Here is a 27,473-nt window from a genome sequence, read left to right as displayed (position 1 = left end):
GTGTTCTCCACACTTGGAGACAGTGGGTTTCCTCAACTCCAGAGAATCCAGAGGTACCTGGTACCCTCTGCCCATCACCCCCCAGCCTTAGTGAATGGCCAACGCCCCTCTCAAAAACGTCCCGTTTCTAGAAATTGCACAAGCCCTGCCGAGTTGGTAGCATCATCTGACCCTTTTTTCTAACTCTCATCTCAAGGTCCCTCACTTCCTCATTTCCTTCTACCTCCTTGATGGCCTCTTTCTCCTGGTTTAAGAGGCGCTGCATGCTCCTTACACGCAGCCTCTCTCAAGAGCACCTTGGATTCTTCAGAGAAAACGAGCCAAATTAAGCTAATGAATATAAACAAATGTGCTTCTCAGATTCTGAAATGAATCAAAAGCATCTTCCAGACCCGCCCGGTTGGACCATTAAAGACCACGTTAGAGACTTTCTACATCTGTAAGATGTATGACCATCATAATAGAGGGATCCTATTGAGACAGAAAATGAAGTTACTGTTTTCTGATTTGAATAACGAGACTGTTTGGAACAGTAACGTGCATGACAATTTCTGCATCATTCTCGCAAAGATCACCTTGCCAGCCTCTGACAGCTATTTCATGTTCCTCCCAAAGACTTTGAAGGAATGTTTTTGAATTGCCCTATGCATGAACGTTGATGTTTCCAACGTCTCACCATTCTAGTAATTCAAAAAAAGGTGAAAATGGTTTCAAAACCTTTCAGGTTTGAGTTTTACTGATGTTTCCCACTCCCAACCCCCTGCACAGTGTACTTACTCATGTCAAGTTCACCCTTCCCATGCAAATACTGCGCTCTGCACTGGTCTAGAAGTTCAGTGTTTAGAGGGGCACATTAGTGATGTCAGTACTTCATGGTTCTCCGGTGATCTGACATGGGAGAAACTGTGAACCGTACTGATGTAGCAAGGCCACCAAATATACAGAGACTTAATACTAATAGGATTCCGACCTGTTTTCTTTCAGAAATCACTGTACCTAGAATCACTTTTTCTAGACAACTTTTATGTCTCTGTTTATTATATTTTAAAAAATGATCATTTCCTTAATTGCTAGAACTTTAGTTATTACTGTGAGACATTCACTAGTTTAGGGGAAGAACAGGAAATTTGAGGCACCTGACTCTCCAGATTTTAATAATTCTTTTCACACAGGACTTGTTACAGGGGTAACATGAATCAATTTGGTCAAGATGCAATTTATAACCATGTAGACTATCACACGAGACTTCTTCCCCTCAATGATCCATGAGGTACTCGTGGATCCGATTTATTCTTAAAAGACAGAACGCATGTGTAGGGGACAGTCAGAGGATGAGTGGGTGGGCAGGACTCTGCAAGTGCAATCTGGTTTACATAGTCAAGTTTGCTCTCAAATTGCTAAACTGCACAAGGTACTAACACACACAACTATGATTCTTCTCTATGGCAGTGAGAGAGTGTTCACCCTGGCCCACCCATCATGATTTCCTGATCTTTCATCACATTGAAACGTGAAATACTGGTGCAACACACAAGAAAAAGTAAAAGCCAAAGGCTTCAGTCAGGTTGATGGAAAACCTTTTCCATCTACAACTTTCTATTAAGTTGTAATTTTCAGAAACGACCTGAGTTGATTTTTTTCCCCTAAATCAATGCCAAGACTTTAATAATGCAAAGTTTATTAAGAAAAAAAAAAACCTAAAATGTAACAGGGAAAAATAAATTGAAAGTGGCTTGAAACAATTTCGTTCTGAGATGAGTTTGGAAGGCTGTTCTACCATGTAAACATTTTACCTCAGACTTGGTCATTACGGATGAACCAATGGGACATGCAGAGACTTCTAAGTTGTCACTTGGGTATTTTTAACGCACATTTCTACCAATTTGTACCACGCGCATGGTAAGCGCAGGTGCATCCCTCCCAGGCTGTTAGTAGTTTTGGCTGCTCAAACAAGCTTCTGCGCATGTCAGCGTCTCAATCCAAACTCCCCGCCTGCTCCCCCTCCACGCTTTCCCGCTTCGGAAGGATTAGAGGCTGAGCCCCTTGTCACTGCATTCATAGTTGTTCCCCTCAGACTTGAGTCTCGCTTCCACCTTGGAATCACTGCCCGGACCGCACGCCCTCCTCACCACCCTTCCCGCTCACGGGGCCTGGAGCTTTCTTCACCGCCGCCTCTCTCTCCCAAACGCCCTTCAGTCCCTCTGCCAACACCCGCCTCTCCTTCAAGGCTTTGCTCAAACATCACCTCTTGTAAGAAGCCGTCCTCGAATGTCTCCCCACAGTCAGGCTTCATGAGCCCTGACTCTGTGTCCCACAGAATTGTAAACCTACTTCCACCACAACGCACAGAGCCTAACCCCGCTGCAGGGCGCGGGGAGGTACGCGCAGCCTCCACCCAGCTGTGCCCACTGAAGACCCCGCGCGTCTCCTATCTGATGGGGTGTGCCCGCCCCGCGGGCCCAGAGTGCACCAGAGCAGAGAGCTGGGCGTGCTGGGGGAAGCAGAGGTCCCGGAGAGGGGCCCACCACGCCGTTTCCCTCCACGGGAGGCTGTTCTGAAGACCTCGCGGTCAGCCTGCCGGAGAAGGCGGGAGCCTTCGGCCTAAATAGTGCCGGGGGTGGGGGTGGGGGCGCCGGGCCCAGGACGCCTGCCGCTGGGCCCACGACATGACAGCGCTCCGTGAGACGCACATACTCACGTGTGGGGGAGCCGGGCGTCCCCCCAGCGTGGGGGCCCACATGCGCTCGCAGACGAGCAGTGCAGACCCGCAGCGGCCGCGCGAGCCTGGCTTCCGGAACACGAGTGGGCGGGGCCTCGGCGTTCTCGCGGGAAGCGCTCGTTGAAGCAACGCGGCCGGAGGGCGAGGCGGTGAGGCGCGTGAGGCCGAGGCCCGAGAACGTGCAGCTGGCCTCGCGGTTACGGGAACCAGCCAGGTGGGCAGCCTTTCCTGCAGGGAGCCGGGCACACCCGGGGAGAGACCGCTAGGGCCCGGAGGCTTCACTGTGTCAAGGCAGTACTTGGAGTTCCAGACACCACAACACAAAGGCTAGCAAAGATTTTTCTCTTCTTCTCAAAACTGCGTTCAGGTTCTAGGCAGGTGGCCCGGGCTGGAATCTGGAGAAGTTGGACACACCCCCCTTTTCCCGGGCCATTAACCAAAGTTTGGAAATTGATCACAATCACGGGGCACCTGGAAAAGCCCCCTCCCCACATCGTGCGCTGCGGAGCGGTGTTGTTCGCTTCATTCCTCAGCGGGGATGGTAATTTGGAGAGGAATCCAGTCTCCTCCTGTCCCCAAACCACCATTCTTTTAACAAACATTTTGTTTTCTTCATTCTATGAACTTAGGGGAAACAACACTGTAAACTGACTATACTTCGATTAAAAACCAAACAAAGACAGATAAGGGTCCCTGGGCCTAGCGGGGGCTTGGCAACAGAGGAGGAAAGGTAACAAGTACACAAGTAACTGCTAATGAAAACAGATCTGTTCAGAGTCAAGCAAAGAGCAAGCAGGGTAGACGTTATGTGGAGCTGAACAGACATGGGTGCCTCAAAGTAGGTGGCAAGCGTGACCTTGAGCTTCCAGCCTGGTGTGTCCCATGTAAGCACGTTAAGCAACCCAGGCTCTTTACTGCCTGTGACAACCAACCAGGCGGGTATTACACAGGATTCCTTACGTAGCATTTTAGTGTTGTAGTGTGCATGTACACTGAACGTAATCTCCTAAGAGCGTCTCCCCTCTGCGTTAGGTTTCTACCCTGCATAAGGAATTAGCACCGTCTCAGCGTCTTAAAACAACGCCTGTGTACGAGGGTGCTGATTCTTTTGTGTCAGCAGTCCAGGCGTGGATGAACCCGGTCCTCCACGCAGGGTCTCCCCAGATGGGCTGCCTGCTCATCCAAGGCTTCACCAGGAAACAGTCCCTCCTCAGGTCCATTCAGGCTATTGACAGAATTAGCTGTTTGCAATTGTGGGGCTGAAGCACCCATTTCCTTGCTGACTGCCAGCAGCTGACAGCTACCCTCAGTCCTGGCCACATGGGCCCCCTAGCAGTAGTTCATAACATGGTGCTTTGCTTCTTCATCAGCAGGAAAGCCTTTCTTTCTTGCAAATACATCCCTTCGGGAAGCCCCTGGAGCCTCTTGAAAGGGCTCACCTGATTTGGTCAGGCCCATTCAGCATTACCTCCTTTCCATGAACTCAAAGTCCCCTCCCTGCCCAGGGACCTAATTACCTCTGCCAACTCTCTGCCCCTTCACTGTGTCCTTGATGTCACCTCAGGAATGCCTTCATTATATGCACATTCAAGGCTGGGACTGGAAGGGGTGTGCACGCCAGTAGAGAGGCAGGAATCCTGGGAGTTAGGTTAGAATTCTGCCATCACACCTTCCCCTTCCAAATGGAGCTCTGTTTACCAAAATTACCCACACTCAAAATTCTCAGGCTGCCAACAGGTGCAGGGAGAGTTCTGAAAGTGTGCTACCTCTACAAATCAAGATCCAGACAAACATCACTCTGTCCCCCACTTTCTCCAAATGCTCGTCATCTCTGATTTTTACCAAACACTGGGGAAGAGATGAATAAACAAACATTATTTTTTCCCCAGCACTCTCAAACTTGGCAAGCTGACCCCATCAACCTAGAGCAGGCTCTAGTTCCGGTGCACAGACAGGCCTTCTGCAAGACAGTCTACAAGACACTCAAGGAGCCCTGCCCTGGGAAGGGGCACCATTACATCCAGCTTCCTCCCCCGTGTTTACAGGCCTGGGGCTGGGCCTTAAGAGAACACGCTAGACAACTCGAGGGGAAACAACGCAGAAGTAACAAACTTGTTCTTAACATCTCAAGACCATGCAACACTAGAATTCTAAATGAGTATAAAGCCTATACTGAGAAAATTATAACCAAGGGGATTTGGTTTTTGTTTGTTTTTTGAATTTCAATCAATACTCTATTGGCGGAAAATGAGATAATCACACGATTTTTCTCCTTTATAAAATTAAAGTGTAAAATGACATTAAACCAATCTTGTGCTCCCGGATTAAACTCAGTTTGCTCACATGCTAATTTTTTAATATATTAATTGAGTTAACTTGCTAATATTTTCTTCAGAAATTTTGCACTTTAATTAAAGTTGTTGATAATGTCCTCTCACTACATTTTCACGTCTCTAAGGATCCAAAATGACATCCTCTCTTGTCATTGTTAATACCTATTTTATTCTTTTTCCTTGTTTGACTGCCAGTTTTTTAAATATCCGTTTTAATTTCTTTTTTTCCCTCAAAGTATAGTTGATTTTAGAACTCATTTGAGCTATGCTCTGAGAAAGGACCCTGAGGTTTATGATGAAAAATAATTTTGTAATGCTGATAGCATGGTATTAGCAAATGCCTTAGAAACAACGAATGTGGACACCTGCCCTTGGTAAACACCTGTCGCCTGTGTGTGAGGTTTTTCTCTTTTCTTCCTCCTCCTCTTCTTCTCATGTATAATTGTTAGTCAAAATTTGTATAGAGTTTCCTTTGGGTGATTGTGTGAGGAATTGCTGAAACCAAACACATCTGAGAGTGAAAGGCAGTGCTAAAAATCACCCACAGGGGCCACTGATCCACAGGGTTAAACCAGGGCGGTCTCCCGCCCACCAGAAGCAGGTGTCCCGGCTGGAAGGCGCACAGCCAGGTCACTGCCGTGAAGCACGTCTTAACTTCCGAGCCACGTGGTTCTACCACAGCCCCTCACTGCACAGACACAATGTGAAATCTTCGCTTTCTCTATGTACGGAAGAAATGATGCTCTACAGTGCACTCCTGCATCCACTCACTCATTCATCAGTTGACAGATAATTACTGAAACCTGGGATTACTGGGACCAAGGCTGCATGGCAGTGGTGTATTAGATGCAGAGCGGGCTGAGGGTGAGGTGAGACCGGACATTGAGCCCAGCTTAAACACCCCTTTATAAATTAGGGGACCCTACACGTGAATGATAACAGCTATCTTCCAGGACTGTCAAGAAACTAGGGGGCAGGGTATAGCTCAAGTGTTAGAGCATATGCTTAGCGTGCATGTGGTCCTGGGTTCAACCCCCAGTACATCCTCCAAGAATAAATAAGTAACCCTAGTTACCTCCCCCCACCAAAAAATAAAAGAAAGAAACTAGAAATTACACACATAAGATCCTACACGTGGTTGCTGGCAGAGAACAGGAGCTTCACTAAGAGATGTGAGGTACGGCTCACTTCCCTGCTTCTCAAGAAGGCCGAAGGCAGCTCTGATGTAGTAAAGAAGACTGAACAAAGAAGGCTGCTCCAGGCTGTAGGCAAAGCCCCTCTCCCCGGAGAATGTGCCGCCTCTCAGGGCGGAGTAGGAAAGTACATCGGGAGAGCAGTTAGAGCGGCGGGGCATGACTGGGGCAGGGGGCTTGAAGAGCCCAGAACAATCTCAGGACGGAGACGTCACTTCTCGCTGGTGCACTGGAAGAACGGCTGCTTCGTGGAGGGTGCGGCACGTGAGCAGAGCCACGGAGAAGGGTGGTAACGATAAACAGGAGGGCTGGGGAGGAACCCGCACGCGCCAGCGCTCTGACGTGGGGGACTTCACGTGCCCTCCCCGCCCCCGCAGCAGACGGGACTCTGGAACACCTGGCTCTGCTGGGCAGGGCGCTTCCCCTTACAGTCTGCACTTTCCTCACCCGTGAAATAGTGGGGGTAGCACTATCTGCGCTGCTTTCCAGGGAAAATATGGACCAGAAAATACATGTAACATCATCAGGCAAAATGCACGGTCCTATGAATTGCTTTTCAGTCTTCCTCTTTGCCAGCTGATGTGCAATCAGGTTCCATAAAACGTGCCTGTCACAGTCCACACCACATGTTTCCTATCACTTCATTTATCCAGACCCTTCTATGCCTGATATACCGCGCACACATTTCTGCTTATCATGATGCTTAGAGTTGCAATGTCCACACAAAGTGACGGTCACATGGATCTCCCCGAAAGCCCCAGGTAAGAATATCACACCAGCACTGCCTTTGGAGGCAAGCCTGCCTTTTGCACTTTCTTGTGCACAGAAGTCCAGCTTGCCCTAAAAGACAGTCAACAGCTTTATCTAAATCTAAGGAACAACTTTTAAACAATTATCTTTATCATACATTTGAACACAGATGCTGAGTGACTCTATGAATTAAAGCTGACCTGGTGTTTTTGTACAAGAAGTCAAAGCCCACAATTTCATAGACATCAGAAGCAGTCGAGTTCCATGGCACTGTGGAAAAGGGCCCATCTGCAGTCAAGGCTGGACTTCATTTCTGCTTTCATAAATAAATGATGCCTGTCATTTCCATTACACACAGTTCTTACTCTGAATCATCGCCAAACACCTCTGAGAACCTTGGGGCATTTTCCTCTGTGCCACTTCAGACACAGATATAATTCATGGAGCCGTCAGAAGGTTCGATCAATGAAGCTTAGAAAATGTTTCAGTGTTTGGAAATATAAAAAAATGCCATCACCCCAAAATTCTCAGGGAAACCATAGTCACTAAGGTGAATGGAATTCTTTCTAGATTCATTTCTAGCTCAGGGAACTTCCTTAAAGGGAAGAACGTGATTTTAGAAATACTTTAAGCCACTGTAAAGAGCTTTAAGAGCACTTGTTTAACTAAGATCCACTTAGTAATCTGATGACATTGTGCCTTTCTGTTCTTTTTCCGAGGATGAGAAGAGCCACAGATTTTATTGACTGCATCTGCCAGGGTCTGACGGGCAGGCATGAGCACTCTGTGGATTCCAACAGAGGGAGGTGACTGAAAATGAACCACTTACAAAGGGGCAGGAGGCCCAGAAGCAGCTCAGCCAAGACAGGAGGTTGCCCAGAGGTGAGTCACTGCAGAGAGTCCCACCACCCTCTGCCCAGTGAGTACAGGAGCCCGTGGGCCGGCTGATGTTAGGGGAGCTCTACGCTGAGACCCACATTCAGAGGGGATTACGGAAAACGTAGCTCCCAAACTCACAAGGGCACGTTGACCCGGGACCATCGGGTACACATCAGGAAGTGACCTCAACTGCCAGTGTCCCAGCTCTCCCAGCAGAAGCAGCAGCAGTGACAAATCCCCCTTCAGTCTGGAGAAGGGTGTGATGCTCCCGGGGGTGCCGCCGCGTGCCTGACAAGATGAGATGCCGCACGGCTTACACACTGCAGAGAAAGAGGAGCAAGGCCTGCAGGATCTGATGAGGGAAGCACGGGACAGGAGCCACAGAAACTTCAAAGTCCCCCTGCGCGTGGCGGTGGAGCGTAGGCCGCGGTCTAGGGGATAAGAAGCCCCGTGCGCACCAACGGGGACCCGTGACGCTCACCGGGCAGCCCGTCAGGTACATCCAGTGCAACCACACCGATTAGTATCACCGCCGTGGCCAGGTAACGCCCAGCAGCACTCGGTGCTGGCCTTCACTGGGTGTCCCTAACATTTGTTTTTTGGCTTTTTTTGCAGGGGAGGGACATTCTATTTATGTCTGTTTCCCAGCAGCCTTGGTATCCAGCCAGGAAATGATGAAAGGGGGACTGGGGAGGAGCAGGAGTGTGGTGGGAATGCTGGCTGGTCAGAAGTCCGACTCCTGCCTGCACACAGTGGTGCACACAGCGTGCTGGCAACCTGTGTGCCCTGCTTGTTAAAAACATCTGAAAATCTTGGCCAGGGCAGTGGGACAGAAGAAGCGCAAACTAAAATTAAGAGTACCACTGTTTTGTCTTGTTATACCAATCAACACATGGGAATTCAATAGTAATATTCAGTATCTTGACATTGTACTTTTTCACAGAAATGGTGCTGTTGTTTAGAGAGTTCACAACCCACCTCAAGTTTCTGAAGGTTTTGCAGGAGAGAGCCCTATCAAAGGACGCCGACGACCTAACGGATGTTGAGCTGAGTCACAAACGGAAGCCAGACAGGCTCTATACAGTTTGGGAACCGGCTCTGAATGGATGGAGCCACTGCGGTAGGATGCCTCAAAAAAGACAATGTTCAAGATATGAAGTCGAAACACATTAATGAAAACCGCCTGGGTCTCGGGCTCCAATTTTAGCCAAGGATGCCAGGTTAAAACTACTGATCTGGACATGAGGAATACGGACTCGTTACACTGATTGAACCAGGCAGTGTGGAAGGATTTCTGGGTTTTGACATGTCTGATATCCAATTAGCATCCAGGCCGCCTGACAAACAAAGAGCTCCAAGTGCGGGAAATCTGGCGGAATCTAAAACCAAGCCAATCAGTGGAGACCCGTCTGCTTGAATCACTGTCGGGTGTGAGTCTGTATCCAAATGAAGAATGTGCCTGAAACTGCAGGATTTTCCTAATGTGTTTGGTTTTGTCAGACTTGGATTTTATTTTTCACCCTGAACTTAAAACAGATCAAATTCAAATCAAACCAAATAAAGTGCATGGCCAAAGCCTTAATGACAGACACATACACATGATCTGGCCTCTGCCTCCACCAACACACACACACATGCACACACACACTCAAACTACAATGGGATGCATTAAAAATTATTACATTTCTTTTCAAAAATGGATAGAATGTATACGTAGTTTTACTGTATTTACCAAAAGAAAGTTAATCAAATTTGGATGTAAAACATACTTAAGGTGAGTTTTATATACATATATAGTATTTTTCTCCCCTGTGGTAACCTTAGCTAAATGAGTCATACTTTCTTGAAACTATGCAAACACATAAACTTGGGACCAAGCATAAAAGTGAGACTGCTTATTTCTTCAGCAAAGATTTACTGATCATCCACTATTGGTGATTAAGAGGACCTACTAAATTAACAGTAGCTTTTTCTTAGCTGAATGTGTCAACAGTAGAGAGAGAGGGAAGTCAGACGAATGTAACTGAAAACGTACACTCTGTGCCTGATAAAAGTTGGACTGGGAGACGCAGGTTAGAAGTGCAGGACACGGGCTCATCCTAGTCCTCGTCCCCAGTGAGACCTCCACCGCCAGTGTCCCCCAGTGTGGCCTGGGACCCTGGGGGGACGGACGGGCAGACCAGGTGCCTGCTCTCCTGTTCGGAGGATGCCCCAATCACAGACGGACGGGAGGAGGGAGAAGGCTAAGCAGATCCAGGTCCTGATTCCAAGCCAATCAAGTTCACACATCAGTCCTCTCCTCCGTGCCGCGGGGACCGTGAGGCAGGCCGTCCATCAGGTTGGGTGCAGCTGCTCCGATCAGGGCAGAGACAGAGGGTCAGACAGAAGGTGGGAGATGGAGACCGTCAGCCTGGTGTCCGTCTCAGCGGGATGCACAGAGCTGACCAGCCATGCACCCGATCCAGCTGGGCTGACACCCAGGAAAATTTTCACCTGGGCTGGAAGGGCTTGCTACATGTGCTGTGTGGGTGTACGGGGCACAGGACAGGGATCCACACGTGTGTGCATGGAACAGTTTACTCTGCTGTGTTTCACATACTGACCGATAACCCCCCAAATCCTCTCTTCATTTTCAAAACCCTGACAGCGTGCTTTTCTCTCCAGGTGCAGCACTGGAGACAAGTGTCTTGTAAAATCTGCAAAGCAGCGGAAGTGCCAGCCCAGTCACTGCCCGCTTCCCCACCGACACCCTCACCAGTTTTCCAGTTCTTCCAAGCCCCGTTTCTGGAACCGAGGCTGCTTCAGGGGAGTCAGCCTGTGAAATCGTCGGTCCCAGTACCTGCTGTCATGGCCTCTTGCTACAGAAACGCTGAGGCCTGAAAACCTGTCTGCTACAGCGGTGTCTCTCTTTATCCCCATGGCTTTTGCTGGTGCGGAGGTGGACTGCCGTGAGGCTAACAGACCTGAAACTCTGCCTTCACTCCTGAAGTGGGCTGAATGAGGCACTCTGCGCAACATTGAAGGGGGGCCAGAGTAAGTGATCAGGATAAATAATATTTTAATGCACTATTTTTTAAAAAATCACATTAATGCAAAAAAACCCAAAAACCCTACAAGGAACAAAATATCGAAATTTTAAATAAGGACAGGTGGGATCTTGGACTTGAGCGGCTCACCAAATCCTGGCCCTGGGCCCCAATAATCTGTACAGTTCCCGTGGCCTTTTGTTGTTGTAACATCGGCAGAAGTAACTCACATTTCCTGCAGTCAGTTACAGTTTCTCTATATCTTCACTCCCAACTTCTCTCCCGTACCTGCCTTCCCAGCAGAGTGGGTCGGACAATCCAAGCACATTGTGGGGGTCATTTTAAGGGAAGGGTGAGTTGGAGTAACATTTCGTTTCAGCTTAGCAGAACAGTTTTTTAAAGATCCCAGCAATATTTTTCCATGTTTAAGTTACTGCTGGTCAATTCTATTAGTTTCATCTTTCTCTGTAAACAAATTATCACAAACGTAGTGTCTTAAAAAGCAACACAAATTTATCATCAGAACAGGTCTGGAGGCCAGAAAATCCAAAATGGGTCAGCAGGACTGCATCCTTTGGGAGGCTCCAGGGTAGACTGCACTTCCTGGCTTTTTCCAGTTCTGGAAGCTTCTGTATTCCTCGGCTCAAAGCCCCACATCATTCCAACCTCTGCTTCCCTCCTCACAGCTCCTTCTCTGACTCTGACCCTCCTGCCGCCTCCCTCTCATAAGGACCCTTATGAGGATACTGGCACCCCCATCTGAATGGCCCGAGATCACCTGCCCGTATCAAGGTTCTTTATCACACTCGCCAAGTCCCCTTTACCATGCAGGGTAAGCTATTTACATACCCTGGGCATGAGGACAGGGGCATCTCTGGGGCCACTCTTCTGCCTGCTACACCATTCCAGTGCAGGAATGGCATCCTTTCTCTTACTGACAGGACACAGAGGTGCCTTCTTTCTACATAAAACTGTTCTGCGGGTCCCAGAACTGCAGGCATGTCCGAAGTGTAAGAGAAACAAGGTTTGAAATAGAGAGAAGCTAGTCTGTAGAAATGTCTTCCAACCTCGCAGCACACATACAAAAGGAATTTCCTTGACTTTTCCCCAAATTTGACAGAGTCCCATAAAGTTACATCATATCCCATTCAGTTCCGATGCCTAGGGCCATTTTATAAGCTTAGATAACATGCAAATCCAAAGCCAATTTAGCCCACATGATGCTAAGAGATGCTGAATAACCTGAAGACATGAATCCAAGAGATTTGCCCTCCACATGTTCCTCAGGTGACTGAGGCTAAGAAGTTGAGCTGCAACAGGACTGGCTGCAGCCATTTTTTCCCTCTGCCAGTATCAGTGTGGTGTTAATGGTTCTTTTTAAGCTCCAGCTTCACAGACTCATGCTCCCCCACAGACATGGAACTTGGGTGCAATTTAAAGTCCTGGCATGAATCCATGAAATGCTGGCTATGAAATGCCTTATTAAGAAAGAAGGCAAATGATTTCCAATTCCTGCTCCCAAAATATCTGAAAATCATGAATATGAAAGTGAAAACAATACATTTTCCAAGAACAAGTCCTGTCCTTCTTTATGATGCCTCAGAGGTCTTCAAGCTATGCTGCAGCAGTGACAGTCTTCATAGGTCCAGGGCTATGTGATTCAAGGTCAAGCCACCTCCCCCTACACCCTAGGGACCATATTTTGCTGAGTCCAACACAAGTATGTGCAGCCAGTGTCCTTCCTGAGGCTGGCTTCTGCTTAAGATAATCTATCACCGTGGAAACACCTTCTTGTCAATTGTTAATATGGCCCAAACTGGAATGACTCACTAAAGGGAAAATTTCAACTCCTAGCAAAGCCACTTGGTGATCCCAGGGCCAGAAGCTTTGAGCCCAACCCCTCCTGAAGCCTCACTAACTTCCTGTTAACGTGGTTCCCAAATTTGAATCCATGTCTGTTTCTCAAGGTTCCCAATCCAGGGCCAGAGTTTAGCATCTGGGCTTTCTCAGACCATTTCACTTTTCCTTCTGCAAAGTAGGCAGTCAGGTAGATGGCTAACTCCCACCTTCATTACTGATAGGGGCTAAATTACAAGATATGTATTTGATGTTTGTCAACAGTGGGCTAAAACTGAATCCCAGAAGATTTCATTTTCCCACTCAGTGAAAGAGGATGCCCAATGATCTCAGCCCCACCCCACCCACCCCCCACCACATGTGGCCTGAGGGTCACACCCCGACACATGCTCTCCCTGGGCAGCCTACCCCCAAGAAGGGAAGTGAAGGAGGGAAGCAAAGTTCTTCACCCCTAGTTCCTGGTCCCAAAGTCACAGTAGGTACACGACGCCCCTTCGCCAGGGGACGAGGGAGTGAGGGACAGAGAGCCCAGGACTCTTGTGCAAGACATTCTTCTTGTGGAAATGCGGAGAGACAGAGCACAAAGGAAACTGCATCCTCCTCTCAACACCTCCCATGAGCCTGGAATTATTCTGGTTAGTCACAATGGATTGTCGTTTTTTTAACGGCCCACACGTGGAAGTTATTAAAATCCATCCCAAAATGTCAAAATAGGACGGAAAATTCCCCAAATCAAAAATCATACTTAAAAATAAGCTTGTGCTACTGCTCTTGTAAAATGGTGTCCAAAACAAGCTAAATAACCCATAAATTCATATCACGGAGTCGACTGGGAACATACACGAAAGAAGAGCAGCAAAATTGGGTGCCAGCTACACAAGGACCTTTGAAATGAACATCTTGGTCAATTCTCAAAAACTGTGGACATGAGAAAGAAAACATAAATAGCAGCCCAATATTAGAATTTAAAAAGAAGGAAAGCAAGACCCTTTCTTACAGTATCAGTAAATGATTCCCTTTGGAAAAAGTGAAGAGATGTATTTTTCATTTAGAAAATATTTGCCTGTTTTGGATAGTTCCAGTTACCACAGAGTAACATGAGGATGACAAATTCCTTTTATGACCCATCTTGAAAATTATTTTAAATTCACATTGGAAACCATCTGTCCACTACTACTTTCTGTTTCAATAGCCAGAATTGAAAAATCTTTCATGTCATCTCAGTAGGAAAGATTTAACAAATCTAAAATTCAACACAGGGTGCTTCTTCCCACAGTCACTTATAGAGGAATGACCCACCTTCCCCAGAGCAATCTAAGAATCTCAGGACAGTTTGGTGGGAACGGAGTATTTCTACAAGGAAATTTAATAGACATGTTCCCCAATACTAAAAAAATGGTGGCCAGGCCTTTGTGCCTCCACTAAACACTCCTCAGCGCAGGACCGTTACAGTCTGGCCATCTTTTTTCGGCTGACCGTTCGGAACCAACTCTTGTAAAATCTCCCATTCCATTTCAGCTTTACTAGTGGCCTCCAATACTTTGGCCAAAGTGCTGGCTTGTTTCAACAAACTTTAAAAGCAGCCCTGGCAGGATATTTCAAATATAAACCAATGCAAATACTTGCTAAAGGTCAACAGCATGTGAAGGGATCAGCCAGATTTTCCAAACTTTTCTCAATAACCAGCCAGGATCATATAATAACCTTCTTCAAAATGCTTAGATTCCATGGTGTCTAGTGAGCATCCAGCATGTGACTAAGACAAGTTAATAAAACTACCCCACATGGAAACTGGTACCCCCACTACAGCCCTAGACAACAACAGAACAAATGGCACTGGTTTATTGTTTTGGTAGCAAGGAAACTCACATTTCAGGGTAAAAAGCTGATGACCTTGAGCAAGCCTTGAAAATACTTGGTAAATGTGTCACATATGGTAAATTAAAAGGTGGAATATGTGATTTTTGCAGGATACGAATGGAAAAAAGCCAGAAAGTTCTTACATTTGCTGCCCCTAACTGTTTTTACTAAGGTGTTACAAAAAAGGAAATTAACTTAGGCAATAATAGGCCAATTTGCAGGCAGCAACGTAATGAAATGGGGCAGGGGTGTCAGAAATTGCGGTCATGAAGAAAAGGAGAACTGCTTCTGTCCTCCGCCAACAGGAGTTACAGATGTTGAGCAAAACTTTTCTCAAAGGCCATATGTAGTCATTTCAGACACAAGAAAGAGATCAAGCCCGAAGGCGTGATCTGATTCACGACGTCATCTCACATATTAGATGGTCTTGTGGTAGGCAGAGTCAAGATGAGAAAGTCTCGGGTTAAACTAACACGGCAAATACGCAAGGCAGAGTTGAGAGCTCTCTCTGGAAAAGAGCCCCGGCAAGGACAACAGACACATGAACCTACGGGGTAGTCAACAGTAACTGCAAACCTACTAACTTTTGAAGAATGTATGTCTTTAATGAAACTACAGCCTGGCCTGCAGAAGTACACCTTCAAGAGCTCTCAAATAGGTGTCAGAAGAAGAGCTTCTAAGGACCTACAGCAGTAGCCCAAGTGGGGCGTAAGGCCCGGGATCGTTTCACACGTCGCCCAGGACGGTAACGAGCAAGGATAAGCCCCCCCAGAGACCAGCAGCTAAGTTCCTGCCAGAGCCGTGCTGTCTGGGAAGACTCCACGTTTGTCATGTACCTGTAATTCCATCTGCTTCCCCGGCTTCCCTTTTCTGAATGAAAGACATTCACGTGGACCGGTCACTGCACTGACGTTTTATACAGAAGAGGGCAGGGAACCTGGCTTTCACTCTTTAAATCAAAAAGTGGGTGATGAGAAGGCTCCCATGGACCCAAAGGAGCAGACGACACCTCCCTCAAGACCGTGTGTTTTGAGCTGGACACTCTCACTGCCTGGGACTTCGGGCTGTCTCCCCTGAGGATGGAGTCCAGCTGTTTCTAAGGATGGACAGCAAGCCGTGTGCATATGCTGCGGTACATGCAGGACTGGGCTTTGGCTGACTTCTGGATGTGTCCCTAATTTGGTGGTGGTGGTTGTTCTGTGGTCACAGTCACTGTATACTTTATCCCTAGTCCAGGTACAGGTATGGTCAGTACCTAGTTCTCAAAAGTGGGATGAACAGAACTGCTGCATAAAACTTCTGGGTCCTTCTGGGTGCCTCTGCCAGCCTCTCTCCCTTTCCCTTCCTGCTGGTTAAAATCTGTGACACCTAGAAGCGCACTGGGAGCCGTGTGATGACACAAAGGTCCCCTGCTCTCCTGGGGCCTGGGATAACCATCTGGAGCCAGATCTGCCTTCACACTCTGGGTAAGAGAGCAAAGCATGTCTGTCTCTTTGACCAATTGCCACAGGCTATCCCTTTGCTCCAGCTGCTTGGCTTTTACCCTAATATGGTAACAGGGTAGGTGCTGAACAGTCCAGAAATTGGAGAAGCTGGTCTCTACAAAGAGGTCTTGTTCGTTTCTACCTGGCTTCCACGGTCTGTTCATCACTATCAGTGGAAAGAGCCCCGGACGGTTCCAGCCGTTCAAAAGTATCACTGAGTGAGATAAGCTTCCAGCAGCCTGAGGGGGAAAGCGTGCCTCTGTGGTGAGGGAAGGAATCCACACAGGTCCTTTCTTCTGGAGGATGTGAACCATCACTGCCGCATGGCCGTCACTCTGATCATTTGTGGTAAAGGGTCAGTGGACAAGTGTGTCCCAAACATCCCAGAAAGGATGCCCACTGGAGGTGTTCCCTGCTCTCTGTCAGGACGACATCCCTGGAGGATCCATACATTGCCCTCGGAGTCTCTAACAAGCCCGGCTCAGCACAACAGAGCCCACCCAGCTTGGGCCCCCCAGCACAGACAGTCTGCCCGCAACCGACAGTCAGGTGCCAAGCCCGGCCTGGGCTGCTACAACAACGGTGCTCAGCCAGGTAGCACAGGATGTGAAATCTGACCCCGGGAGAGCCCGCCCGCCCGCCCGCCCAGGGCGGTGGTTAGATTCAGCGGCCACACCTCTCAAGCTAAACAGAGCAGTAGAGGAGGCTGCCTCGCCCACTGTCTTCCCACAAATTGCTTGGCGAATAAAATGCATCTCTGTCTGGCACAAGTGCAGTCCTCCACCCCCGCAATCACATCTTTCTGGGTGTGTCTGACAGAAGGCAGGGGAGACGGGCTGGGGAGAGCGCTGCACAGGCCACAGGCGTTCTCACACGCACACAGCACAGACGCTCTCCAAAAGGAGAGCCACACTAAGTGCAGTGAGCCGGTCACAAAAGGACGAACACTGGAGATTGCACTCACGAGGTCCCCAGAGGGGTCAAACACCTGAGACAGAAAGGAGAACGGTGGGCACTGGAGGGAGGAGAGAAGGGGAGTGCTGTTTAATGGGGACAGAGCTCCAGTTTTGCAAAATGAGAGCGCTCTGGGCATGGCTGGTGGTGATGGGTGCACACAACGTGAATGCACTTAATGCCACTGAATGTACACTTAAAAATGGTTCAAGTGGCAAAATTTATGTTACGTGTATGTTACCTCAAGTAAAAAAAAAAAATTAATTAAAAAAAAAAAAAAAAAAAAAAACGGGGGGACCGTATAGCTCAGTGGTAGAGTGAGTGCTTAGCCTGCATGAGGGCCTGGGTTCCATCCCATCCCCAGTACCTCCATCATAAATAAGTAAATAAACCTATTTACTTCCCCTCTCACCCGGGAAAAAAAAAGCAACAACAGTGACCAAGATGTCTGCAGCAAGTGAAGGTGTAAACAGACTGGTACATCAGGACCATGGAATATTCTCCAGTGCTAAAAAGAAACAAACGCACTACCATGAAAAAGCACGAAGGAAACGTAAACGCACATTACCAAGGGGAAGAAGCCCATAAGAGAAGGCTACATGCTGCGTGACTCCAACTATAACATTCCGGGAAAGTCAAGTCCGGATACACAGTGAAAAGATCAGTGGCTGCCAAGGGGCGGGGAGGAGGAAGGATGTGTGGATGGAGCACAGGGGACTTTCAGGCCGTGGAAATACTTTGAATGACACTACAGTGAGAGAAGCACGTCACAGCACGTTTACCTAATCCCACAGAACGTACAACAGCAAGACGAACCGTAACGCAAACTGTGAACTCTGGATCGCAATGACGTGCCACGTTCATCGGTCGCAGCAAAGGTACCACGTGGTGGGGGCGCTGCCAGTGGGGGAGGCTGTGCACGTGTGGGGGTGGGGGTGACCGGAAAATCTCTGTATCGTCCCCTCGATTTTGCTGTGAACCTAGAACTGCTCTCAGAATAGTCCTAATAAAGAAAAATAATAACAGAGAAAACAATAAAGTTCTCCTCAATCTCCAGCCTCAACTAAAATGACCCTCTTCATGTTATATAAATACAGGCAAACATAAACTGATTATAGAGTCCTTGACTTTTAGCACTTCACAACGATAAAACCGAACCAAATTTGCAACTTAAAGCAAACAAAACCATAAAACCAATATGTTAGTTTAATGTGACAGAGGCAAGAAGCTGAGTGGCTGCTTAGAACATAACTGTGGAAACGGCCACCATGTGTGAGTGCCCTGAACTTGGCACGGCCGACTGCAGAGTGATGCACTCAACCGCAGTGCCCCTCAAACTCCCCACCCAAGCATCCTTCTTCCTTTCTGGAAGAACAAAGTTCACCCAAACCACCTGCGTTGAGGTCGTTCGGTATTCACTGGGATAAACGCATCGCTGATGGACTCAGTCCATCTCTCTTCTCCCACTACTTGAGACAAGCAGAGGGTACCATTTGGTGCCAAGGCAATGGTAAATGCAGACAGAGGTTCCATACTGAGACCTGATACTGAGTCTTGTGTAAAGTTAGCCATCTTGACGATGCAGGGCATGGTCCATCCATTTTAGACTACTATCAAGATGAAAACAAAAAAGTAATAAGAACCAATATGGCAGAAAATCAGCCAAATACCCCAAGTTTGTTTGTCGACTGCAGATTGGACTCCATGACTGATGGACCAATATTGACCTATCTTCATATTTCTCCCAAGAATATGCTCAGGTTGGTTCAAAGGCAAAGAGATGGGAATGGTAGTTGACACAGGATTTAAATTCAGCTCTGTTATTTAACACAAGGTGATTGTGAAAAGAAATACTTAATTTCTCTAGCATGTTTTCCTCTCTTGAAAAAAGGATCAGATCATGTCTATGATCCATTCTACCTTTAAAACTCTAAATACAATAGTTTTTTGGCTACCACATCTATATACTACATATAATAAAATGTTAGCTGCAATAAAATGATTTTTTTAATGGCTTCAGAACACCTACACACTAGAACACTGTCACTGCCTCAAATCAAATCGCTGTGAAATGGACGTTAATATATATTGTGTAAAAATGTCTCAAGTTTACTAGACTTCCAACAGCCAACCATGAATATACCTTCTGCACCTTCTTTAGCAGAGCTGAACACAAAGTTACAGTATCCGCATTCATGCAGTCCTGAACTTAATAAATCATCTGTGCTTCCTATAAAAATGATGTAAATTGACAGACAGCAGGGCCCTGCGGCACACTGTCAGCAAAGGCTTAGATGGAAAGGCGTCTGTCTTTGCAGGCAGCCTGGGCAGCTCTGCATCCCCGCCACTGCGCCAAAAGCAGGAGAGACAATACGTAACGAGTGACCCTCTACGACTGTCAATAAAACCAGCAGTGGACTGAATTTGGCAAAGGGCTGTGGTTTGCTGACCCCTGGTACATACCAAGGACCCAAGAAGGTGATGTGAATGGAAGAAAATGAGGAATAATTTTGACACTCCTGTGACCGTTTAGATGCTGAAACACTGCAACTTCAAGTTTAAAGTATCAGACTTTCAAAGGGAATTGCATACACTGTCTTGAAGATGAACTCTGATACAGTGCAGATATATGTTCACATGTTTCTTTTTCTCATGTGGATTCTGCCTATGCCGTGTGCAGTGACAGTGTACAAACAACGAAAGGCAATTTCCTTTCAACTTCTTCCTTCAAATTGAGTTAAAAAAAAAAAAAAACGCAATAATGTAGTGTCAGTGAACAGTTAACTTCCCAGAGTATTTTCTTTTCTGTAAGAAACAATCTTAGAGGAGGCTATGATAGCTTTTTTTGCAAGGAAAATTTAGTATTTTTAAGAATTTTAATAGTAAAAATTTCTTCATTCTCCTTAGCAAGTCTACGATCTGCTTTAATGTCAGTTATTTCTTCTCAAAGGTTTTGCTCTACTTGGGAGTCAGACATTACATTGATTCCAGTGATTAAAAATTTAGATATTCTGTCAGTTTAGAACAGGCATCAGTGAAAAGAAAGTCCTTGTACAAAATGGGGAAAAAAAAAAAAAAAAGCCCAAAAAACCAGTTTTAGCATTAGGTACTATAACAGGGCTCACTGTCTTGAATTACTGCACAAAGGACATTGGTGTATAGGGAATAAAATATACTATGCCAAGTCAAATTGAGCCCATTTAAAACCCCCGGCGAAGTCAGCATGACAGTTGAGAACCAAATTAAATTTGATTCATGGGTCAAAAGTCTTTTTCAGTCAATGTTTCAATGGATACAATTTCAATCTTATGATCAATCTAAAATTGTTTAACCAAGGCGCATTGAATAATAGTATCTTAAAAATAAACCAATCCAAAAGAAAACAGTATGTGACAGTACTCCTAGTTCAGAAAGAATGGGAGATAAAAATGTTCCTAACTGTTGACCTTGAGGGAAAATTAGATTTGGGTACAATAATCATACCCTTAGGACGCCTTTGGAAACACAAAGGAAACCTCGATGCTGAGCTCTGCCCGCTATTTGAAATCTCCCTGCTGATATGTACACAGGTGCCTGCTCTCTTAGGGGTTCACAGAGATTCAGGCAGCTTGGAACAAGATGAGGAAGGAATAACTCGTTCGCATTTTAGGATCACTGAGGAACTGAAACCCACCTACTCAACTTACTCACATACCTTCTTCTTTCAGATCTTCAGGTTTGGATTTAAAGAATCTATTTCTATAAGGAATCAATAATGCAAATAAATATATTTTAGTTCTGGTAAACGTTGGCAAGATCAGGAATGATGGGGCAAGCAGAAACAAATTCTGAAAAGTGTGAAAAAAAAAGATGAAGTTATTAAACTGGGTTCTGCTTTGTAATATCCTAGGATCTCAGACATGACTGCAATTTTCAGAAGGCGCAGGTACCTAAGATGAGATTGAGATTCACAGAGACACAAATGATTGTCAGAGCAATGTGAGGCAAAGATTTCAGAATCCCCAGAAGAAACAGATTGGGGGTTGTAGGATTTCTGCATAGTCACTTTTTCAACAACAAAGGAGTTTTCACCTCCCTGCCAAAATCGTAGGATGTCATGTCTTTTAAAAAATTCACATGTAAAGTAAAAGGGCATGTTTGAAGTTTGTGAAAAGTCAAGCTTTTGGAACATTGGAGTAAGTATGTTGTGGTACAATGCAAGTACACAAATTACGCCCATCACAAGCAGTGCGATGCCTCAATCAGTCATGCTCTTACTGCCTAGCGTCCGGTAGCCTTCCTCTCTCCCGTCTGCACCTGTTCCGTACGTTTTGTTAGTAAATCCTACAGCCTGCTGTAAACGATTTCACCTGCTATGTTCAAAGTGACTTTGGTGTATCTTTATACATGCCTCCCGGTTTCTCTGTTGGTATCTGACACTTTCTTGATTTTATCAAAGAGAGTGAGCACAAGTCAAGATTCCAAATAAAGCAACACAAAATCATTGATTTAAAAACAACTCAACACCATAAAAATGAGCAAGGGCTACAGGGTCAGAAGATCTGGGTCAAAATACCAAACTCGACCAGCGGCGAGGCCCCTCGCAGCCCCATGAGAGAGCTGGATTCTTTCTCTCCTCTCTCTCGTGTGTGCCTTTAATCTGATCCAACTCCCCGGGAGACGTTTAGTTTTATAAAATGAGATGAGACCGAGATCTGTGAACTTACTTGGCCAACTGAGAAGACCTACATCATGCCGTACAAGGCATCATAACACAGAGGTGCCGGAATTCAAGGCAGAAAACCAAGTTCGAGGCCGACCCTGCCATGTGACCAGCCGGGTGCCCCTGAGAAGCCAAGCAGCTACAACAATGTTGTGCAAACAGTGGAGATTTGGAGGCGGACCAGGCTCCCTGCAAAGCCCCACTAACTGTGTGCTGTTGAACATATTTGTTATCTTTTTCCTCAGTGTCCAAATCTGTGAAGAGCAACTAAAAAGTGGAGTCTCAGGGTTTCAGTGGGGATTAAGCCATACAAGGTTGTGCAGTATGAACACCGGTGCCCAGGGATCGGCATCTCCTCCGTGGCCAAAGGACCCCTCTGAGGACCCGATCATGAGGACGCAGGAGCACCCCATTTCGGCTGGGGAAGCCTCCATCAGGTCCCGCACACGCCAACTGGGTTTTGCTATTTCCCCTTCTGCGGATGGCCATCTACTTGCCCTGAATTCACGGACCGAATCCATCCCTAGAGGCTGAAGTCCAGTTTCATCTTCCAAGGAGAGCCCTGCCTGTCTTCCATCCTCAGCCGCCTTCCCCTCTGAAACCCTGGAGCGATGATCACGTCCTCACTCCCTCATTATCCCTGCCCTGTCACCAGTGGTCACCACACCCAATTTTTTCCAATTCGTATCGAAGTATTGACTTGTGGGCTCTTTCTGCTTCATATTATTCCATTCATCTCTACATCTTATGGTCCCTCCCAGCGTCTTCAGATTCCCAGGGCTCGCCCCACAAGTAATTTTTTATCTCATTGCTTATGGCTTTTCCTCAGGCATGTTTAAATGTACCAGCTTTAGTTTGCAGCAGGCGCACCCACACAAATAAAGATAACTATCAAATATTTTTAAATGTATTTTCTCAGCTTCTAGTTTCAAGATGCATTTTCATATGCCTGTCATTTCTTCCTCCTACCAGCTCAGCGGTGAAAGACAAGCCAGACACACTCAGTTCCATTTTTAATGAGGGCAATTCATCACGAGGTGCTGATCTGACCTGATCCACACTTCACGTAAGGGACACTGTTGCCTCTGCTTCTGTCTTCATGATGCTTAACTCAACTTCCTGATCCCAAAATCACATGGAAGATATTGTTTCTCATAATTTAAAAAAAATCAAAACACACAGTTTAGTAAAATAAATCTTTACATAAGACTCCACAATTACGTATACCTTAGTATGCCAGGATAAAAATTAACCTTAAGTTGCATATTCAGTCACTTGTGACCACTGACCTGTTTACTCGGAAGATTCTGCGTTACCTATAGACCTAACATTACAGATTCACTGAATGCCCCAAACAGGGGAGTTTGTTATAGTCATACAACTGCAGATGCAGCCAACTCGTGTGGTGTTTGTGTAATTCTGCACTGAGGACCTTTAGACACTTGACAAAGTACAGAGTTCTTCATACAGTGTATTACTCAGTTTGGCCACAGCAAATCCCCTGCTCAAGAACTCTTCTGAAGCCTTTTTTTTTCCTGTCTTGCTGGCTCTTATGAAATGTGGATCCAGTTCAGTACAAGCAAAAAAAAAAAAAAGATGCCAATGTTAAAAAAAAAAAAAAAACTGACAGCTGGAGAAGAAATAAACAAGGCTTCTTGGCTATCGATCATGTACCAAGTCACACAGCTGTGCTCATAGCAACTACAAGATGGTTTTCGTGGGGAAGACGTCCCTCAAGGCACTACATGAGGCAAAGATAGGAGATGAAGCAAAATTTAAATCATTTGAAAATTCACCTGGTCTGACTATGTTGGAATAAAAAGTTGGAATGTCTAATGGCTATACACTCTAAATGTTCTTAAAAGTAACTTAATCTTTTCTGGTGGGGGGAGGGGGGAATGCATTAATTAAGCAAATGCAATGAAACTCCCTATTTTGCATTTTAACATATTTTGAGATCAAAGTACAGCAAAATCATCCTCAAAATTTACCCAGATTAATACTCTGATACATCACCATGCTAGTAAGCATGATTCCACCAAGTTACAACAGGAGATGAGGTCAGACTGTAGCATTAAGTTGCATTAGCCCTTATTCACTAAAAATGTTTTAAACTACTCATTTGAAAAAGGAGGAAAGATGGTTCTATTCCTTTTAAGTGATAAGATAAGATTCAAACACATTAGGCAAACCCTCCCACTTTCCTAAGGGTTTCACTCCGACTCCTAATACCACAGGGCTACTCAAGGTATGTTGTCACTGATCGACACATAGTTGAACAGTGACACTTAACAGCACACAGATGACATACTGTATCTGACCACTTTTCGCTGGCAGATTAGCATATTTCCTCTTCAGTATGAGAACAAATTCGAAGAATTTAGACAAAGAGATTAAGCGACACTTTTCTTCAACAAAATGATATCTTTTGTATCTCCAAATGTGAGGGCCCTGAGTATAACACATTCAAAACACGCTGATTAAGATGGGATGGAACTATAAATGCTGGAGAGGGTATGGAGAAAAGGGAACCCTCCTACACTGCTGGTGGGAATGGATTTTGGTGCAGCCTTTATGTAAAACCAGCAATCCCACGTCTGGGCATATATCCAGAGGGAACCTTAATTCAAAAAGACACCTGCACCTCAATGTTCATAGCAGCACTATTTACAATAGTCAAGACATGGAAACAACCTAAATATCCATCGACAGATGACTGGATAAAGAAGTTGTAGCATGTTTATATAATGGAATACTACTCGGCCATAAAAAAGAATAAAATAACACCATTTGCAGCAACACAGATGGACCTAAAGATCATCATTCTAAGTGAAGTAAGCCAGAAGGAGAAAGAAAAATACCATATGATACCACTCATAGGTGGAACCTTTAAAAAAAAAAGGGGGGGGAAGGATACTATGAACTCACCTACAAAATAGAAACTCGCATAGTAAACAATCTTACGGTTACAGGGGAAAGAGGGTGGGAAGGGATAAATTTGGGGGTTTGAGATTTGCAAATGTTAGCCACTATATATAAAAATAGATTTTAAAAAGTTTCTTCTGAATAGCACAGGGAACTATATGCAATATCTTATAATAACTTTTAATTTAAAAGAATATGAAAACACATATATGTATGTATATGCATGACTGGGACATTGTGCTGTACACCAGAAACTGACATGTTGTAACTGACTGTACTTTAATTAAGAAAAAAAAAAGTTGGGAAGAAAGAATTTAAAATATGTTAGAGGAGAGTATCATATTCAAAGTGCTTTAAAATATAACAATATCTTCTACTTAAGGTGCAGGTTCCATTTGTTTAAAATAATGTTCATGTGTAGAACACACGGTTTACCTATTGGAACTGAATGAAATGAACTCTTCCCATAGCATTAGCACAGCTGTCTATGGATTTAGTCGTTTTTGATGTACTATCCCAGGAATTTTCCTAGGACTTATCATTTATATGAGAAAATACGTTCTGAGTTCCAAACAACCACTTACAAAGGGATTGCTGGAACGTTGCAAATCTAATGAACATGTCACCAGGACAATATACAATGTTGCTGAATATCTGGGGGAGTTTTATTTACCTTCAGTGACAAGATACCTTGCATAGCCACAGGTTGTTAAGAGTTGGAGTGTGATTATATCTGATGAAACCCTTATGAAACTGGGGAAGTTTGCCTATGTGTTAGAATCTTAAGGAGTTATTTATAGGAAATAAGAAAAATGGCTTAATATGCTTCCCCATGTGTGACAGGAATATTACAGAGCTGGAAAAGGACGAAGACGTGTACTGATTCTGGAGGGAGTACCAAAGACCTATATAAGTGAAAATCTAGATCACAGTGGACTTTGGAAACCTGCTCTCCTCTGGGTATTGAAATAGAGTTTACTGCTTCGTATCTCAGGAATCTGCCTGGCATGGTGTGATTATCGGTGGTGGGACAGGTGATAACAGATTGGAAAAGACCTAGAAATTAAACCTGCCCATTTGGAAAAGGTGAGCTGCTCAAAACTCGAATCCAACAAATCCCAATGCAACAAAGGGAAGACAGATATTTGATAAGCAGAGAGCCAGCCAGGTGTACAAGAAAAGTCAACAGGAGTTATCCAGAAGAGCAGCAGATCAGCATGAGATTAAAATCTTCGGCTTTGGAATAGGTCATTCAGACGCTGACACTTAATACTTATGCAAACTACACTGGGCTTTTGAACTTCTGAGTTTCTTCTTACGTGAACTGGGAATAACACTTTAAATCTGATGAAGTTGTTGCAGAGGCCAAGTAAATACGGTGTGCTAAGTGTCTGGTGCACCACCGTAACTCATCTGACTGCACCACGTAATATGACTTGATGGAGAGGCACTCAGGGTCTCAGGGGTCAATACACCAATGCAAACCAGCAGAGGGGCAGGTGGACCAGGGCGCGGGCAGGCAGGAGCAGCACATGGCTCACAGAGCCGACAACTGTGCCTCAAGGCAGTGACCTTGGAATCCCCACCAGCAACAACACCACCACCAAGAGTGGCCTCCAACGCCTCTCCAAGGAAACAAACTCAACACCAAAGGCATGTGAGCAACAAATGCACCTTTCAGAGGGGTCCACCGCTCCTTCCTTGCCAACCACCCTAAGCGCTTACAACAGATACACACACCTAGAAGGTGCTAACTAGGTTGCTCATCTTCAAAGCGAGATCTGGGAGACTTCCAGCTTCTAGGAGTTTAGGGTTTGGGGCAGGATACTGAGGGCATAGAGCATGGATCTGGGCACAGAACCAGAAAAGGCAGGTGGCATGTCGCCAGAGAGGGGCACGACGGAATCTGGTTATTACATAATTTGTGCAAAACCAGAGTTAGACTAGTAGATGGGGACTTGCCACTACTAGGTACCACCATGGTCCTACCCATAGAAGGGGACTGAACTTACACTGAGGATTAACTGACCAACTGAGGGAAACAATGTTTCAGAGACCAAGAAACTGGCTCTACCAAGTCAGATACTCAAGGGCACGTTACCAGTCACCTGGAAATGCACCTACCACGTCCTGTCTGTGTGCCAAGTGTTTATGCCCTTCAATACCGTTAACATGTTGGGCTCTGTTCTATTTCTCAAAACTGCTGCAAGGTGCAAAATCAGTTCTGTTCTCCTTCAACAAGTGTTGGGCACTTGAAATGGCATGGGAAAGGTAATCTTCCATTAACTACGACAGACAAGCTTCGAGAGCTCTGGTGTTCTAATGACTAACTTATATATCTCATGTGTAAATGTTTGCTGCATTTTAACTACCTGACACCCCAACCCCACCCCCACCGCAACGTCTGTGCTTCCCTCTTTGATCTTTCCTTTCCGCATAGCACTCTCCCAACTCCTAACCGTGGCTGGTTTGATACCCAACCTGTGATTACGAAGGGTGGACACCAATTTGGTCAACAAGATGGCGGTAACTGGATGGAGGCTTCCATCTGGATTCACTCCTTAACCCTTAGCCAACAGTTACTTTTCGCCCAAAACTTTTTTCAGACTCAAGAAATTAAAACACATGGTGAAATTAAAAAACTGGTGTAGACCCAGCCCTTCTCAGATAACCTGCTGCCGTATTTTCAGCTTTGCCTACGTTCCTCTTGCTCCATTTTAACAAACAGTGGGATTTAGCTCCCTTCTGAAAAAGGAGAAGAAACCACACCGGGAGACTTCCAGAGACGGCA

The 27,473-nt window shown here is 45.8% G+C and overlaps 2 long non-coding RNA genes across 11 annotated transcripts in view; one reads left to right on the top strand and one right to left on the bottom strand.

Annotated features, from left to right (window-relative positions):
* Positions 1–27,473, bottom strand: part of LOC105075977 (uncharacterized) — a 482,457-nt gene that overhangs the window by 332,941 nt on the left and 122,043 nt on the right. The window lies entirely within an intron of this gene.
* LOC141576304 (uncharacterized) lies at positions 7,673–12,501 on the top strand. Its single transcript, XR_012504644.1, has 3 exons — positions 7,673–8,416; positions 8,818–9,648; positions 10,539–12,501. It is a non-coding gene; the product is annotated as an uncharacterized LOC141576304 (long non-coding RNA).

This window comes from Camelus bactrianus, chromosome X, assembly GCF_048773025.1.
Source record: "Camelus bactrianus isolate YW-2024 breed Bactrian camel chromosome X, ASM4877302v1, whole genome shotgun sequence".
Lineage (NCBI taxonomy): Eukaryota > Metazoa > Chordata > Mammalia > Artiodactyla > Camelidae > Camelus > Camelus bactrianus.
Note: the sequence above shows the minus strand (reverse complement) of the source record. Positions and strands in the feature narration are given on the sequence as shown.